This window comes from Bos javanicus, chromosome 6, assembly GCF_032452875.1.
Source record: "Bos javanicus breed banteng chromosome 6, ARS-OSU_banteng_1.0, whole genome shotgun sequence".
In the NCBI taxonomy this organism is placed as follows: Eukaryota; Metazoa; Chordata; class Mammalia; order Artiodactyla; family Bovidae; genus Bos; species Bos javanicus.
The window spans coordinates 66,778,037-66,796,388 of NC_083873.1; the positions used below are offsets into that span (position 1 = coordinate 66,778,037).

Sequence of the window (18,352 nt, forward strand, 5' to 3'; positions counted from 1 at the left end):
TGCCAATGCAGGAGATGTGGTAATGTAATGTAAGAGACGCGGGTTTGATCCTTTGGTTGGGCAGATCCCCTGGAGAAGGGCAGGGCAACCCATTGCAATAATCCTGCCTGGAGAATCCCATGGACAGAGGAGCCTGGTAGGCTACAGTTCATGGGGTTGCAAAGAGTCAGACATGGCTGAAGTGACTTAGCACACATGCATAACAGATCACACTAACCACAAAATTTAGGGCTTCCCTGGTAGCTCAGCTGGTAAAGAATCTGACTGCAAAGCTGGAGACCCCAGTTTGATTCCTGAGTAGCGAAGATTCGCTGGAGAAGGGATGGGCTACCCACTCCAGTATTCCTGGGCTTCCCTGGTGGTTCAGCTAATAGAGAATCCACCTCCAATGCAGGAGACCTGGGTTCCATCCCTGGGTTTGGAAGATCTCCTGGAGAAGGGAAAGGCTACCCACTCCAGTAATCTGGCCTGGAGAATTCCATGGTCTAGTCCAAAGGGTTACAAACAGTCGGACATAACTGAGCAACTTTCACTTTCAACTAGCTCAGCTATATGATCAGGGAGAATCTCTGACTGCCTAGAATCTGGTTTGAAACAAAAACCTTTCTTTGGGCTCTTCTTAATACAACTCTGGAGCTCCCATGGATTTGAATTTACCACTACATGTGTGATCCAAGAATCCCCCAAGCCAAAAATTAGCATAAAAATTGGCTCTGAGACAGTGACATCTTGGAATGACTAGCCAAACCAAACATAAAATTGTCCTAAGTGACATGCCCTGAATCCAAAAAGTTTATAATCCAAAGTCATAAAATAAACAGAAAATAATTCACTTGAGGAAAGAATAATAAGTCATTAGTGACAACCAGCAACAATAACTAAAGTGGAGAACTTCAGACAATTGAACAATCTGACAGAGGCTATTAAGCAAGAATAAATAAAACAACTAAAGACCAAAATGTAGTAATTGAAACCATTTGAAAAGAATGACACACTATAAATAAAGATCTGGAAGACTGAAAAAGAAACCAAGTAGAATCTCTAGAAATAAAAAGTATGTATGAATATTATAACTGAATTAGCAATAATTACATCTCAGATAAACATCCTTGGCTATGAAACTGTCACTGTGCAAAGGTGGATATTATGATTTAAAACTCAGTGAACTCAATTCATATGGAAACACAAATGACCCCAAATAGCCAAAGCAGTCTTGAGAAAGAAAAATGGAACTGGAGGAATCAATCTTCCTGACTTCAGATCATACTACACAGCTACAGTCATCAAGAACAGAACTATAGACCAATGGAAAAAAGATAGAAAGCCCAGAAATAAACCGATGAACCTATGGGTACCTTATTTTTGACAAAGGAGGCAAGAATACACAATGGGGAAAAGACAGCCTCTTCAATAAGTGGTGCTAGGAAAACTGGACAGCTACATGTAAAAGAATGAAATTAGAACATTTCCTAACACCATACACAAAGATAAACTCAAAATGCATTAAAGACCTAAATGTAAGACCAGAAACTATAAAACTCTTACAGGAAAACACAGGCAGAACACTCAATGACATAAATCAAAGCAATCCTTTATGACCCACTTCCAAGAGTAATGGAAATAAAAATAAATGTAAACAAGTGGGACCTGAGTAAACTTAAAAGCTTTTGCACAGCAAAGGAAACTATAAACAAGGTAAAAAGACAACCCTCAGAATGGGAGAAAATAATAGAAAATGAAACAACTGACAAAGGATTAATTTCCAAAATATGCCTCTTGAGAAACCTGTATGCAGGTCAGTAAGCAACAGTTAGAACTAGACATGGAACAACAGACTGGTTCCAAATAGGAAAAGGAGTACGTCAAGGCTGTATTTTGTCACCCTGCTTATTTAATTTATATGCAGAGTACATCATGAGAAATGCTGGGCTGGAGGAAGCACAAGCTGGAATCAAGATTGCCAGGAGAAATATCAGTAACCTCAGATATGCAGATGACACCACCCTGATGAAACCGAAAGAAGAGAGTGAAAAAGTTGGCATAAAGCTCAACATTCAGAAAATGAAGATCATGGCATCCGGTCCCATCACTTCATGGGAAATAGATGGGGAACCAGTGGAAACAGTGTCAGACTTGATTTTTCTGGGCTCCAAAATCACTGCAGATGGTGACTGCAGCCATGAAATTAAAAGATGTTTACTTCTTGGAAGGAAAGTTATGACCAACCTAGATAGCATATTCAAAAGCAGAGAGATTACTTTGCCAACAAAGGTTCGTCTAGTCAAGGCCATGGTTTTTCCAGTAGTCACGTATGCATGTGACAGTTGGACTGTAAAGAAAGCTGAGTGCGGAAGAATTGATGCTTTTGAACTGTGGTGTTAGAGAAGACTCTTGAGAGTCCCCTGGACTGCAAGGAGATCCAACCAGTCCATCCTAAACGAGACCAGTCCTGGGTGTTCATTGGAAGGACTGATGCTGAAGCTGAAACTCCAATACTTTGGCCACCTGACACAAAGTGCTGACTCATTTGAAAAGACCCTGATGCTGGGAAAGATTGAGGGCAGGAGGAGAAGGGGAATACAGAAAATGAGATGGCTGGATGGCATCACCGATTCAATGGATGTGAGTTTGGGTAAACTCTGGGAGTTGGTGATGGACAGGGAGGCCTGGCATGCTGCAGTTCCTGGGAGTGCAAAGAGTAGGACATGACTGAGTGACTGAACTGAACTGACAAGCAGCACATACAACTCAATACCAGAAAAACAAATAACCCAATCAAAAAGTGGGGAAAAGACCTCAAAAGACAGTTCTCCAAAGAAGACACACAGATGGCTAACACACACATGAAAAGATGCTCAATATTGATCATTATTAAAGAAATGCAAATCGAAACTACAATGAGACATCACCTCACACTGGTGAGAATGGCCATTATCCAAAAGTCTGCAAACAATAAATGCTGGAGAGGATGTGGAGAAAAAGGAATGCTCTTGCACTGTTGGTGGGAATGTAAATTGATATAGCCACTATGGAAGATGGTATGGAGAGTCCTTGAAAAAGTAGGAATAAAACTACCATATGACCCAGCAATCCCAGTCCTAGTCATACACCCTGAGTAATCCAAAAATGAAACAGACACATGTACCCCAGTGTTCACTGCAGAACTCTTTACAATAGCTAGAACATGGAAGCAACCTAGATGTCCATCGAAAGAAGTTGTGGAACATATACACAATGGAATATTACTCAGCCATAAAAAGGAATGCATTTGAGTCAATTCTAATGAGGTGGATGAATCTGCTGCTGCTGCTAAGTCGCTTCAGTCATGTCCGACTCTGTGCGACCCCATAGATGGCAGCCCATCAAGCTTCCCCGTCCCGAGTGAAGTAATTCAGAAAGAGAAAGATAAGTATCATATATTAATGCATATATATGGAATCTAGAAAGATGGTACCAAAGAATTTATTTGCAAGGTAGCAATGGAGAAACAGACATAGAGACCAGACTCAGACATGGGGAGAGGGTGGGGAGGGTGAGATGTATGGAGATAGTAACATGGAAACTTACATTACCATATGTAAAATAGATAGCCAACGGGAATTTGCTGTATGTCTCAGGAAACTTAGACAGGGATTCTGTATCACCCTAGAGGGGTGTGATGGGGAGGTATATGGAAGGGATATTCAAGAGGGAGGGGACATATGTATACCTATGGCTGATTCATGTTGAGAATGAATTTCATTCTCTCATTCATTCATGTTGAGAATGAATGAATTCAACAATTCATTTCACAATGAAATTCTGTAAAGCAATTATCCTTCAATTAAAAAAACCTTTTTTTAACTCAGTTAACAGATTAAAACAGAATACCGCTGAATTAGATACCGCTGAAGAAAGAACTTGAGAATTGAAAATAAATCTGAGAAAATACAAAAGAATTCATTCAGCACAAAGATTTATAGAGGATGAATGAGAATGTCCTACATAAGAATAATTAGAGTTCCAGAAAGAGAGAAAAGAAAAATCAGGAGTGAGGATACAGTCACAGGATTAATAGCTGAGAATGCTCGCAAACTGAAGACCTGAATCCTCAGATTCAAGAAGCATACCTTGTAAACAAGACAAACAAAAAGAAATATACAATAATAAACCCTGGAGAGAGCATGAAGAAAAGGGAACCCCTGTGTACTGTTGGTGGGAATGTAAATTGGTGAAGTCATATATAGAACAGCATGGAGGTTCCTTAAAAAAGTATTGATAAAGATGAGTTTCTATATGTTTCAGCAAACCCACTTCTGGGCATATACCCAGAGAAAACTCTAATTCAAAAAGATAAATGCACCCCAGTGCTCATAGTACAGCTATTTACAATAACCAAGATATGGAAACAACCTAAGTGTCCATCGACAGTTGAACAATAAAAGAAGATGTGGTATATATACAATGGAATATTATGCAGCCATTAAAAAGAATGAAATAATGCCATTTGTAGCAATATGGATAGACCTAGAGCTTATCATATTAAGTGAAGTAAGTCAGACAAAGAAATCCAAATTTTAATAATATATAATATCACTTACACATGGAATCTTAAAAAATTATATAAATGAACTTATTTATAAAAATAGAAAAAGACTCACAGACACAAAAAAATAAATGTATGATTACCAAAAGGGATAGTTGGGATAGAGGAAAGAGGGATAAATTAGGAGTTTGGGATTAACGTATACACATTGCTATCTATAAAACAGATAAACAACAAGGATTTACTGTAGAGCACAGGGAACTATTTAATATCTAATAGGTTATTAGATAACCTATAAGCAGAAGCTCCTGTATTTTGGTCATCTGATGCCAGCAGATGACTAATTTCAAAAGTCCCTGATGCTGGGAAAGATTGAGAGCAGAAGGAGAAGAGGGCGTCAGGATGAGACAGCTGGACAGCATCACTGATGCAATGAACATGAACTTGGGCAAACTCCAGGAGATGGTGAGGGAGAGAGAGGTCTGTCCATGGTGTCACAAACAGTCAAACATGACTGTGTGATTGAACAACAACAACAATACCCTACAATGGAAAAGAATATATATATATATTATAGAGAGAAGGGAAGCAGACAGAAAGACAGAGACAGAACTGAATCACTTTACTGTACACCGGAAACTAACACAACATTATAAATTAACTATGCTGGTGCTGCTAAGTCGCTTCAGTCGTGTCCGACTCTGTGTAACCCCATAGATGGCAGCCCACCAGGCTCCCCCGTCCCTGGGATTCTCCAGGCAAGAACACTGGAGTGGGTTGCCATTTCCTTCTCCAGCGCATCAAAGTGAAAAAATAAAGTGAAGTCGCTCAGTTGTGTCCGACTCCTGGCGACTCCATGGACTGCAGCCCACCAGGCCCCTCCTTCCATGGGATTTTCCAGGCAAGAGTACTGGAGTCGGTTGCCATTGCCTTCTCCGAAATTAACTATACTTCAATTTAAAAAAAGAAATCTACAATATATTCACTTTAGTGAAATCAGAACATGCAAAAAAAAAAAAAATACATGTTTTTTAAGATTCCAAAGACAAAATGCAAGTTGCCTACAAAGAGATAAAAATTAAATTTGCATTAAAGCTTCTGATGGCATCACAAGAGTACAGAAAAATGTAAAACGAATTTTTTTAAGTTGATGGGTGAAAAAAAAGTTGATCTAGAATTCTGTAACTAAACCATAATATTGAGGGTTAAATAAGGTAATTTTAGACAAAAACTAGAAAGATTCCACTGAAAGAACTTCCAAGGAGTATATTTAATTAAGGAGAGACCCAGAAAGAAGTAGCAGAAAGAAAAGTACCCAGAAAGAAGTTATTACTAGCAGGATGTAAGAAGTTATGGTGATTATTATGTATATTTGAAATCTCTTATAATATTGAAAAAAAGTATAAGAGCCTTCTTTGTTTAAAGATTTCTTTAAATTGTCTCAAAATTTTGGAAGTTGAGTACCATTGGCTACAGTATTTGTTCCTATAGAAACCAGAAACCTAGGGCTTACTGCCTTATTTGCTCAACAATAGAGAAAAATAAAAGTGTCCTCCAAATTTTGAAATTTGAAAAAAAAAAAAAGAAAGAAACCCTATACTTTGGATGCACAAAGGAACTAAGAGAGAAAATGATATAACTTAAATCATATTATTGAATTATCTGACTTCAGAATTTTAAGCTATATTTGTTTCTTATATTTCCATATCCTATGTAAATCAATTAAGATTTTATATTAAATAACATATGCAAAACTATCTATGCAATTTAGCTATGAAATGAGGTAAGCAGAAGTGGAAATGTATTTTTAAAGACTTATGGTGATATCACTATTTAGTCAGTACATACTATTGTTTAGAGTCTTTAGTAGATATTTATTTTATTATAAGGCCATAAGTGCTTGCGAAAGGTGAAAGATATGGGAAATACAGAGCAGTGCAAAGAAGAATATAAAAAGTTAACAATAGGGACTCCTTGGTGGGCCAGTGGCTAAGACTCTGTGCTCCCAATGCAGCGGGCCTAGCCTTGATCCCTGGTCAGAGAACTGGATCCCACATGCCCCAACTAGGACCTTGTGTAGCCAAATTTAAAAAGTTGTTTTCTTAAAAAGAAGTTACCTATAGTACTACAACTCAGAAATAACCACAGCAAAAATTTAGATATATATAATCACTGAAGTCAAATAACCTAAATACATCTGCCAGCTTCCTTACTATCTTTACAGATGATATTTAAACTCTCTCAACATTCATTTCTTTACTGTAACATGGGGGTATGAATAGTATCTACTTAAGGGTTTTCATATAGGGTATATACTGCAATACTTATTAAAATTTGACTTATTTTACTAGTCTTTTTCTTTCAAAATATATATCATATATATTTAACATGAATATATTTAACATTACAATTCATTGTACATATTCAATGTGCATACTATTTAACAGCCTGCTTATTTACTAATAGGTCTTGACATTTCTACATATCAGTATGTATACTTCTACAACATTATTTTTAATGATTGCACATTTATCCAACATAGGATGGATTAAGAGGAAGAAGGGGAAGAAGAACAAAAGATTGATTAAAAATCCAAAGGAAAGAAAACATAATACAAAAACAAAACACACAGACCTTTAAAAACTGCTATGTGTTATAAGAAAGCAATAAGAAAATGAGTTTATCAAAACAGGAACATAAAGACACAAGAAAAAAAGGCTGGAATAAAAGAAAATGAGTCTGTAATACTAAAAAAATTAATTTAATGTTAAGAATATTTAGAAATAGTATGTAAAAATTAAAGAAACTAATGATAATCATTATGAGCATAATTAAGAAGATAAACATAAGGAAGACAACAATGCAACAAAAAAAATGTTCTGAATTCAAGAACCCAAAAGTGGAAGAGAAAAGACTTGAAAGATGTTATATTTTTTTTCCTGAAATGAAGGAGTAAGTTAGTTTGCATATGAAAAGGGAAACTATATCTCATTATGACATCAGAATCATGAATATCAAAATATAAACTAAGTTTAATAGTTAAAAAAATGTCAAAATGACTTTTCATTTTAAGACTGAATGTTGAACATAAAATGTAAAAATTAAAAAAAAACACGTAACATTTGGTTAATAAATACTAATTTTTGGAAAAAAATACAATTCTTCAATAACTAGCCATCAGATGTGTTCATTGTTCATGGGCTGCCACTTCTTAAAGACTTCTTGTGGTAAACTGAGATAAACTAGTATATATTTTTAAAAGAGAAAAAAAAATACTGAATTTATACTGACATTACTGACTCAAAATTAAGGTTCAGATCAGATCAGTCGCTCAGTTGTGTCCGACTCTTTGCGACCCCATGAATCGCAGCACGCCAGGCCTCCCTGTCTATCACCAACTCCCGGAGTTCACTCACTCTCACGTCCATCGAGTCAGTGATGCCATCCAGCCATCTCATCCTCTGCCGTCCCCTTCTCCTCTTGCCCCCAATCCCTCCCAGCATCAGAGTCTTTTCCAATGAGTCAACTCTTAGCATGAGGTGGCTAAAGTACTGGAGTTTCAGCTTTAGCATCATTCCTTCCAAAGAAATCCCAGGGCTGATCTCCTTCAGAATGGACTGGTTGGATCTCCTTGCAGTCCAAGGGACTCTCAAGAGTCTTCTCCAACACCACAGTTCAAAAGCATCAATTCTTCAGTGCTCAGCCTTCTTCACAGTCCAACTCTCACATCCATAAATGACCACAAGAAAAACCATAGCCTTGACTAGATGGACCTTTGTTGGCAAAGTAATGTCTCTGCTTTTGAATATGCTATCTATGTTGGTCATAACTTTCCTTCCAAAGAGTAAGCATCTTTTAATTTCATGGCTGCAGTCACCATCTGCAGTAATTTTGGAGCCCAGAAAAATAAAGTCTTAAAGACAATCTCTTTAACAAGTGGTGCTGGGAAAACTGGTCTACCACTTGTAAAAGAATGAAACTAGAACACTTTCTAACACCATACACAAAAATAAACTCAAAATGGATTAAAGATCTAAACGTAAGACCAGAAACTATAAAACCCCTAGAGGAGAACATAGGCAAAACACTCTCTGACATACATCACAGCAGGATCCTCTATGACCCACTTCCCAGAATATTGGAAATAAAAGCAAAAATAAACAAATGTGACCTAATTAAACTTAAAAGCTTCTGCACATCAAAGGAAACTATTAGCAAGGTGAAAAGGCAGCCTTCAGAATGGGAGAAAACAATAGCAAATGAAGCAACTGACAAACAACTAATCTCAAAAATATACAAGCAACTCCTACAGCTCAACTCCAGAAAAATAAATGACCCAATCAAAAAACGGGCCAACGAACTAAATAGACATTTCTCCAAAGACATACAGATGGCTAACAAACACATGAAAAGATGCTCAACATCACTCATTATCAGAGAAACGCAAATCAGAACCACTATGAGGTACCATTTCACACCAGTCAGAATGGCTGCGATCCAAAAGTCTACAAATAATAAATGCTGGAGAGGGTGTGGAGAAAAGGGAACACTCTTACACTGTTGGTGGGAATGCAAACTAGTACAGCCACTATGGAGAACAGTGTGGAGATTCCTTAAAAAACTGGAAATAGAACTGCCTCATGATCCAGCAATCCCACTGCTGGGCATACACACTGAGGAAACCAGAAGGGAAAGAGACACGTGTACCCCAATGTTCATCGCAGCACTGTTTATAATAGCCAGGACATGGAAGCAACCTAGATGTCCATCAGCAGATGAATGGATAAGAAAGCAGTGGTACATATACACAATGGAGTATTACTCAGCCATTAAAAAGAATACATTGGAATCAGTTCTAATGAGGTGGATCAAACTGGAGCCTATTATACAGAGTGAAGTAAACCAGAAAGAAAAACACCAATACAGTATACTAATGCATATATATGGAATTTAGAAAGATGGTAACAATAACCCTGTGTACGAGACAGCAAAAGAGACACTGATGTATAGAACAGTCTTATGGACTCTGTTGGAGAGGGAGAGGGTGGGAAGATTTGGGAGAATGGCATTGAAACATGTATAATATCATGTATGAAACGAATTGCCAGTCCAGGTTTGATGCACGATACTGGATGCTTGGGGCTGGTGCACTGGGACGACCCAGAGGGATGGTATGGGGAGGGAGGAGGGTTCAGGATGGGGAACACAGGTATACCTGTGGCGGATTCATTTTGATATTTGGCAAAACCAATACAATATTGTAAAGTTTAAAAATAAAATAAAATTTAAAAATAAAAATGAATAAAATTTAAAAAAAAGAAAAATAAAGTTTGACACTGTTTCCATTGTTTCCCCATCTATTTCCCATGAAGTGATGGGACCGGATGCCATGATCTTCGTTTTCTGAATGTTGAGGTTTAAGCCAACTTTTTCACTCTCCACTTTTACTTTCATCAAGAGGCTTTTTAGTTCCTCTTCACTTTCTGCCATAAGGGTGGTGTCATCCGCATTTAGGTTACAGGTTTTTAATTTGTTTTTATATTTATACCTCTTTTATGTTGAAAATGCTGGTTCCTAAAATCATGAATATAAATACTTATTTGTTTTCTCCTAAAATGTGCAAACAGTTCCAAAATAAAAACCCCAATATAATAATAAGACTACCTAATGGAATCTTGAAATGGATTAAAGATGTAAATGTAAGACCTGAAACCATGAAACATCTCAGAAAAAAACATGAAAAAAGCTCCTTGACATTGGTCTTGGCAATGATTTTTTTGATAAGATGCCAAAATACAGGCAACAACAGCTAAAAAAACAAATGGAACTACATCAAACTAAAAAGTTTGAAAAGATAACGGATGGAATAGGAGAACATATTTGCAAATCATATATCTGGCAAAGGGATTAATAATCAAAATACATAAGGAGCTCATCCAACTCAGCCCCCAAAAATCTTTAATAACCCAATTTCAAAATAGGCAGAGGACCTGAATAAACATTTTTCCAGGGAAGACATACAAATGATCACAAGTATATCAGGGGCCAGGGCCTCAATATATGAAATATTGGAGGAATGTTGTTGTTCAGTCACTAAGTCATGTCCAACTCTTTGAGACTCCATGAACTGCAGCACACTAGGCTTCTCTGTCCTTCACTATCTCCTGGAGTTTGCCCAAATTCATGCCCATTGAGTCAGTGATACCATTCAACCATCTCATCCTCTGTCACCCTCTTCTACTGCCCTCAATCTTTCCAAGCATTAGGATCTTTTCCATTAAGTTGGCTCTTCGCATTAGCTGGCCAAAGCATTAGAGCTTCAGCATCAGTCCTTCCAATGCATATTCAGGATTGATTTCCGTTAGGATTGACTGGTTTGATCTCCTTGCAGTCCAAGGGACTCTCAAGAGTCTTCTCCAGCACAACTCAAAAGCATTAATTCTTCAGTGGTCAGCCTTCTTTATGGTCCAACTCTCACATCTGTACATGACTACTAGAAAAGCCATAGCTTTGACTATACAGACATTTGTCATCAAAGTGATGTCTCTGCTTTTTTAATACACTATTTAGGTTTGTCGTACACTCAATTGATAATATTCTAACCCTGGCTCCCCAAAACTCATTGTCCTTCCCACAAGTAAATGTATTCACTTCACCCCAACAGCTCAAAAGTCTTAAGTCATTTCAGCATCAAAATCTAAAGTCTTACTCAAACAGAGACTTATGACTTACTCAGACATGAAGACTTAACTCAGACTATTGACACAGCAGGGGCAGAAGAGGATGGGATGAATTGATAGAGTAGCATTGAAATATATACATTACCATCTGTAAAATAATGACTACTGGGAAGTTGCTGTATAACACAGGAAACTCAACCTGGTGCTCTGTGATAACCTAGAGGGGTGGGTTGGGGTGGGAGGTGACAGGGAGATTCAATATGGAGGGAACATATATACCTATGGCTGATTCATGTTGATGTATGGTAGAAACCAAGACAACATCATAAAGCCATTATCCTCCAATTAAAATAATTTTTTTTATAAAAAGGAAATCATAAGGAAGAGAAAACACATACACATAGAAATCTAAAGTCTCATCTAAATGTCATCTAAATCATCTAAATATGGGTGAGACTCAAGATATAATTGATACTCAGGCAAAATTCCTCTTCAGCTATCAATGTGTGAAACTAGACAAATTATGTGATTCTAAAACAAAATTGGGGGAGAGGCACAGGGGGGACAGGCATGGGGGGGCTTTCCCATTCCAAAAAGGAGGAATAATAGATAAGGAAGGGGTGACAGGTCCCTACTGAATACTGATGGTGTCCCCACGTCTCACTACCTCACCTGTCTCATTGCCTCTTATGGTCAGCCACAATATGACCACTTGGCAAGCCCCAAACTCTAGAACAAGCAAAGACTTTTGATTTTAGGTCTTCTTTTCCCTCCCATAACCAACCCTCCCCTATTAACATTTTCCATTTTTGTTGACTTTCAAGGACACATAATATGGTAACATGGTCTGTGGCTTAATAACCATAAGACTGATCATCATCACTCTTCTGAAACGTATATCCTAGAGGCCTTTGTCTAGTGCGTATCTATGAACGTGTAACCACAGAAGAAACTAACCCTCTGCCTTTAATAAACAATGGAAAAATTGGAAAGCAATTTCAAGGAGAGAATTATAGAATTCCAGATCTCCCATTTTCTGAGATGATGAAATTCTCATTTTGGAGAAGGAAATGGCAACCCACTCCAGTATTCTTGCCTGGAGAATCCTGTGGACAGGGGAGCCTGGTGAGCTTCCGTCCATGGCATCGCACAGAGTCGGACACGACTGAAGCGACTTAGCATGCAAAATTCTCATTAGTACCTGTAAAAGCATAGTGGGCCATCCATAAAACTGATAACAAAAGACTCTATTCAATGTATCTAAAAATTATATTATGTTTTTGAATCTAAGAATGAAACAGTATAATCTGATTAAAAATGGAAAATCCATGACAGACCTTCAAAATAAAACTTTTATAACTGTAAATAAAACTTTTATAAATGTAAATAAAATTTGATGATGTTTCGAAGAAAGATTTATTACAGAAAAAAGTGGTATGAATTAGCAATCTTGTCTTTTAAAGAATTAACAGTTGAAATGAATTAAGTCTTCTTTATTCTCTTAACCTCCCTTATAAATTTCTCAGGTTATAAATAAAATGTTCATGTCTCAAGGCAGTTACTAGACACTTGGCTACTTGAGGACAGGATTTCTATCTGATCCACCATTGTACTCTACAGAACCAAACCTCAGAGCTTGGCACCCAAAAATAGTTGTTTAAGAGCCAATGGTGATTCCTAGTATTAACATAGCCTCTCAGAAATTGAGATGTCTCACAAAGCTTGTAAGATACTGGTGTCTTACAAGACTTGGTACGCTGGTGTCAGAATGAGATTACACCAATTAAAATAATCACAAACAAGTACTGTAACTTTTATCAGTTAAACACCTCCTGCAAGTATTAATGATGCACAGCAGCAAAAAATAAAATACGTTAACACTAAGAGACAAGGAATGGTTTGCATCACATGTAAATTGATGCAAAGCTTTTGGCTTGGAAAAGTCATTACCATATTCATTTCAACTACAAGTAAGTGAAAAGGCATAGTCTCCAAAGGCACAAGGAACAGCAAACAGATTCCTGCTGATGGGTTTCTTGCTCTCAACACACAGCTGTACAAAGACTAGAAACCTGAGATAGCAAATTGAGCGATTCAGGCAAAAGAATACATACAGTGCCAATTTGCTTTCAGAATCATGGAGTAAATCAAATTACACACTTTTGAAATAAAACTTTTACATGCGAATTTGGCTTTTAAAAGATCATTTTTGTCCTTGGATTTGATCAGGACTGTTTTCGTAATGCTGTTATCAGTATGCTACTTTTTTTTTCTCTACATGGATCAAATGTATGGGGCTGTTGTTCCTGAAGAGGAACCAAAAGCCTTTTTGAAGTGGCAATTTAACTCTAACTCTCGTTTGCTGTAATAAAGTATTATAGGCACATTACCTTTGCGGGCAGATGTCACTGCGGAGGACTGCAGGATTCATTTTGGAGAAGGGGTCTGGAAGTCTTGCCCAGAAATCTTTGCAATGGGAGGAATGGGATTGTAGCCAAAGGAGAGTGAACCAAGGACTGGAGCCGAAGGAGAATGAACCAGGCACTGTTCCATCATCCCTTTCAAAACCCTAGTTCTGCAAAGACTGAGTTTGCTCTCTCTGGGAGGAACCCAATACATCCCAGGGACAGAGTCCTCTACAGATGGAATGAGGAAAAAGGAAGGAGAGTGGGGAGGGAAAAAAAAGGAGTCCATCCCTATGTTCAAATTTCCTTTCTCCCTCTCCTAAAAATTAAGGAGGTCTTTATTAGAACACTACCACGCCAACCAGATAAGCAGGCAAAAATTATTTAAAATGCTTAGTTGTTCTTGCTTGGATGTTGATAGTAGCCAGAACCCATGTCTGAATCTCATAACTGTTCTTTAAGCCTAAAGAATATAATTTAGTATATGGAGAGAGCAACCAACTATACTTGAGGCTTGGAGTCTAACATTGGTGGCCAGCAGAGCACATAAGGGATGGGGTCCAGGGTCATGACTACAGTAAATTTTGAAAGTAGCAAATTCCTAATGAAGTAGCTTAGGCAGATCTCAGACTCTCTCATACTAAAAAAACAAACAAACAAAAAAAAACACTAATTTCCTCTAAAGCATATGTTCTTAATTATAATCCAAAGACATCAATGGTTTCACGCATAAAATTTTTGCTGTCAATCCCCCTCCCAGGCATATATCTGGAAAAGATGAAAGCTCTAATACAAAAATATATGTGCACCCCGATGTTCAAAGCAGCATTATTTACAACAGCCAAGACATGGAAGCAATCTAAGTGTACATCGACAGATGAATGGATAAAGAAGATGTGATATATATATATATATATATACACACACACACATACATACACACACACATACATACAGTGGAATATTATTCAGACATAAGAAGAATGAAGTAATGTTATTTGAAGCAACATGAATGGACCAAGAGATTATCATACTAAGTAAAGTAAGTCAGACAAAGATAATATTATATATCACTTATATGTAGAATCTAATAATATTACAAATGAGCTTATTTACAAAACAGAAACAGATCCACAGACATAGAAAAGAAGCATATGGTTACCGAAGGGGTAGGGGGATAAACTGGGAGTATAGGATTAACAGGTGCACACTCCCATATATAAAATAAAGAAGGATTTACTGAATAACACAGGCAACTATATTCTATAACATAATGAATTATAATAGAAAAGATCAAAAATAATATATACATATTTACATACATATATATATACACAACTGAATCACTTCGCTGTACACCTTCAGATCAGATCAGTCGCTGAGTCGTGTCTGACTCTTTGCGACCCCACGAATCGCAGCACACCAGGCCTCCCTGTCCATCACCAACTCCCGGAGTTAACTCAAACTCATGTCCATCGAGTCGGTGATGCCATCCAGACATCTCATCCTCTGCCGTCCCCTTCTCCTCCTGCCCCCAATCCCTCCCAGCATCAGAATCTTTTCCAATGAGTCAACTCTTCACATGAGGTGGCCAAAGTACTGGAATTTCAGCTTTAGCATCATTCCTTCCAAAGAAATCCCAGGGCTGATCTCCTTCAGAATGGACTGGTTGGATCTCCTTGCTGTCCAAGGGACTCTCAAGAGTCTTCTCCAACACCACAGTTCAAAAGCATCAATTCTTCGGCACTCAGCCTTCTTCACAGTCCAACTCTCACATCCGTACATGACCACAGGAAAAACCATAGCCTTGACTAGATGAACATTTGTTGGCAAAGTAATGTCTCAAACAATATTAAAAAACAACTATATTTCGTTAGAAGAAAATTGCTGTCTATGAAGAAATTGGACAGGAGAAAAATATTATCTCTATTCCCAATAAGCTTCAAATGAAATTTAGCTTACTTAAATTATCAATGTAGACAACAATCAGAAAAACAAATTAGACATCGTAACTGTTTTCATATCAACATAGACTTATTACAGACATTTCAAAGTATTATGTATGTTCATCCATGTTATAAAATTACAGTTATTGACCTAGGCTAGATATCATTATTTAATGTGTTAAAAAATAAACTCATGTATTACTATATCATGAATTTATATTTATATTTTGATAACTAGATTTTCATAAAATTGCTTTTCTTTATGATTCTGTGTGATATGCTTTAAGCATCAAAGAATTATCTGAGAAAGCAACTATAAGCTCGACCAGATTGTCAAAGGAGTCCCTGGCACAAAAATGTTAAGAAGCTCTGCTGTAGAGTATCACTGCTTTTCCAGAGAATATGTCACAAATAGCAAGAATTCAGGTACCCTAGAGCAGTATCTCACAAGCTGAAGAATTGTACAGGCTTTTTCACAGAGAGAAAGTTATGCAGGTATACATAAAAATTAAATATAAACCCCTTTATACCTATAGATCTAACATGAAATAAAGTTAATATATATAAATTAAATAGAAATGAAACTGCAAAACTAGTAAGATTTAAGTTAATTACATTAATAAATTAATGTTAACAGTGCTCTGATAAAGGAGAAGGCAATGGCACCCCACTCCAGTACTCTTGCCTGGAGAATCCCATGGATGGAGAAGCCTGGTGGGCTCTAGTCCATGGGGTCGCTAAGAGTCAGACACAACTGAGCGACTTCACTTTCACTTTTCACTTTCATGCACTGGAGAAGGAAATGGCAACCCACTCCAGTGTTCTTGCCTGAAGAATCCCAGGGACAGGGGACTCTGGTGGACTGCCGTCTTATGGGGTCGCACAGTCAGACACGACTGAAGCGACTTAGCAGCAGCAGCAACAGCTCTGATAAAATACTATGAATATGGCGCTAACTCCTAAAGCACAAGTTTTCCTGTATTTAGGAAGCTTATGCTACCATGTATCCCCACTGAGTAAGTCAGTTTTCCTCTATTTTAACTGCCACAAAGGCATCCTTTGTACAACACGCCAGTATATACTTTAGTTCCACAATTGAGAAGACTCTCAAACTTGCCTCTGTTCTTTTCTTAATGGCTGGACAAATGTCTAAGAAATAAAGCTTAGCAGCAACTTTATCATAAATAGAAGCTCAAATATAGGCACCAAAATTTCAAATCAGTACTTGTTATAAGACAGTTATCCAGGTTATCAAGAATAGGTGTACATTAACTACTTATCATTGAAATAGAAGGCTACATTTAAGAAATTCTTATAGAGAATTCTTTGATCCCCCAGAAAACATGTGAGGTTCCTCAGGCTCCAGATAGAGAAATACTGTCCAAGAAACAACAGAAGAATGATAAGCCATTGACACATCCACATTTACATATAAGCACAGATTCTCCCTCCAAACTGCACAATAACCTACAGTCAGTGATCTACAGAGGTGGGTACGTGACTCTAAGGACAGCAAAAATGACCCCGAAAGAATATAAAGAAGACATCCAGGATTCCACTCTGGCAGGATTAGAAAATGTCAGGGGAAAAGAAGGAACTTTATGTGATTTCGGATGTCTAAATTAGACCCCTTTAACTTATATGCAGAGTACATCACGAGAAATGCCTGGACTGGAAGAAACACAAGTTGGAATCAAGATTGCCGGGAGAAATATCAATAACCTCAGATATGCAGATGACACCACCCTTATGGCAGAAAGTGAAGAGGAACTAAAAAGCCTCTTGATGAAAGTGAAAGAGGAGAGTGAAAAAGTTGGCTTAAAGCTCAACATTCAGAAAACGAAGATCATGGCATCTGGTCCCATCACTTCATGGGAATAGATGAGGAAACAGTGGAAACAGTGTCAGACTTTATTTTGGGGGGCTCCAAAATCACTGCAGATGGTGACTGCAGCCATGAAATTAAAAGACGCTTACTCCTTGGAAGGAAAGTTATGACCAACCTAGATAGCATATTCAAAAGCAGAGACATTACTTTGCCAACAAATGTTCATCTAGTCAAGGCTATGTTTTTTCCTGTGGTCATGTACGGATGTGAGAGTTGGACTGTGAAGAAGGCTGAGCGCCGAAGAATTGATGCTTTTGAACTGTGGTGTTGGAGAAGACTCTTGAGAGTCCCTTGGACTGCAAGGAGATCCAACCAGTCCATTCTGAAGGAGATCAGCCCTGGGATTTCTTTGGAAGGAATGATGCTAAAGCTGAAATTCCAGTACTTTGGCCACCTCATGTGAAGAGTTGACTCATTGGAAAAGACTCTGATGCTGGGAGGGGGAGAAGGGGATGACAGAGGATGAGATGAGAAGGGGATGACAGAGGATGAGATGGCTGGATGGCATCACTGACTCGATGGACATGAGTCTGGGTGAACTCCGGGAGTTGGTGATGGACAGGGAGGACTGGCGTGCTGGGATTCATGGGGTCGCAAAGAGTCGGACACGACTGAGCGACTGAACTGAACTGAACTGAACTCCCCATATTACCCGTTTGGATAGCTTCCTAATGCAGAGTCATCCAAGTATAATTTCAGGTCCACAGAAGCCTTGAAAACCAATGGCTTCACAACCCTGGTAACTGTGAAAACCAGCAAACTAGAAGGAAATGGAGCGGGAAGAATGAAGCTTCCCAAAAAGCTGTCTCCAGAGAACTGTCACCATTCAACTTGTCTAGAAGCTCCCTGAAAAGGATTCATGCTCAGCATTTGTCTTTACTTGATTTAACTCAGAGCTTTCTCTTCAC

General features: G+C 37.9%; 1 protein-coding gene across 3 annotated transcripts in view; it reads right to left on the reverse strand.

Moving 5' to 3' along the window:
- CORIN (corin, serine peptidase) overlaps window positions 1-18,352 on the reverse strand; it is a 300,354-nt gene that overhangs the window by 212,678 nt on the left and 69,324 nt on the right. The window lies entirely within an intron of this gene.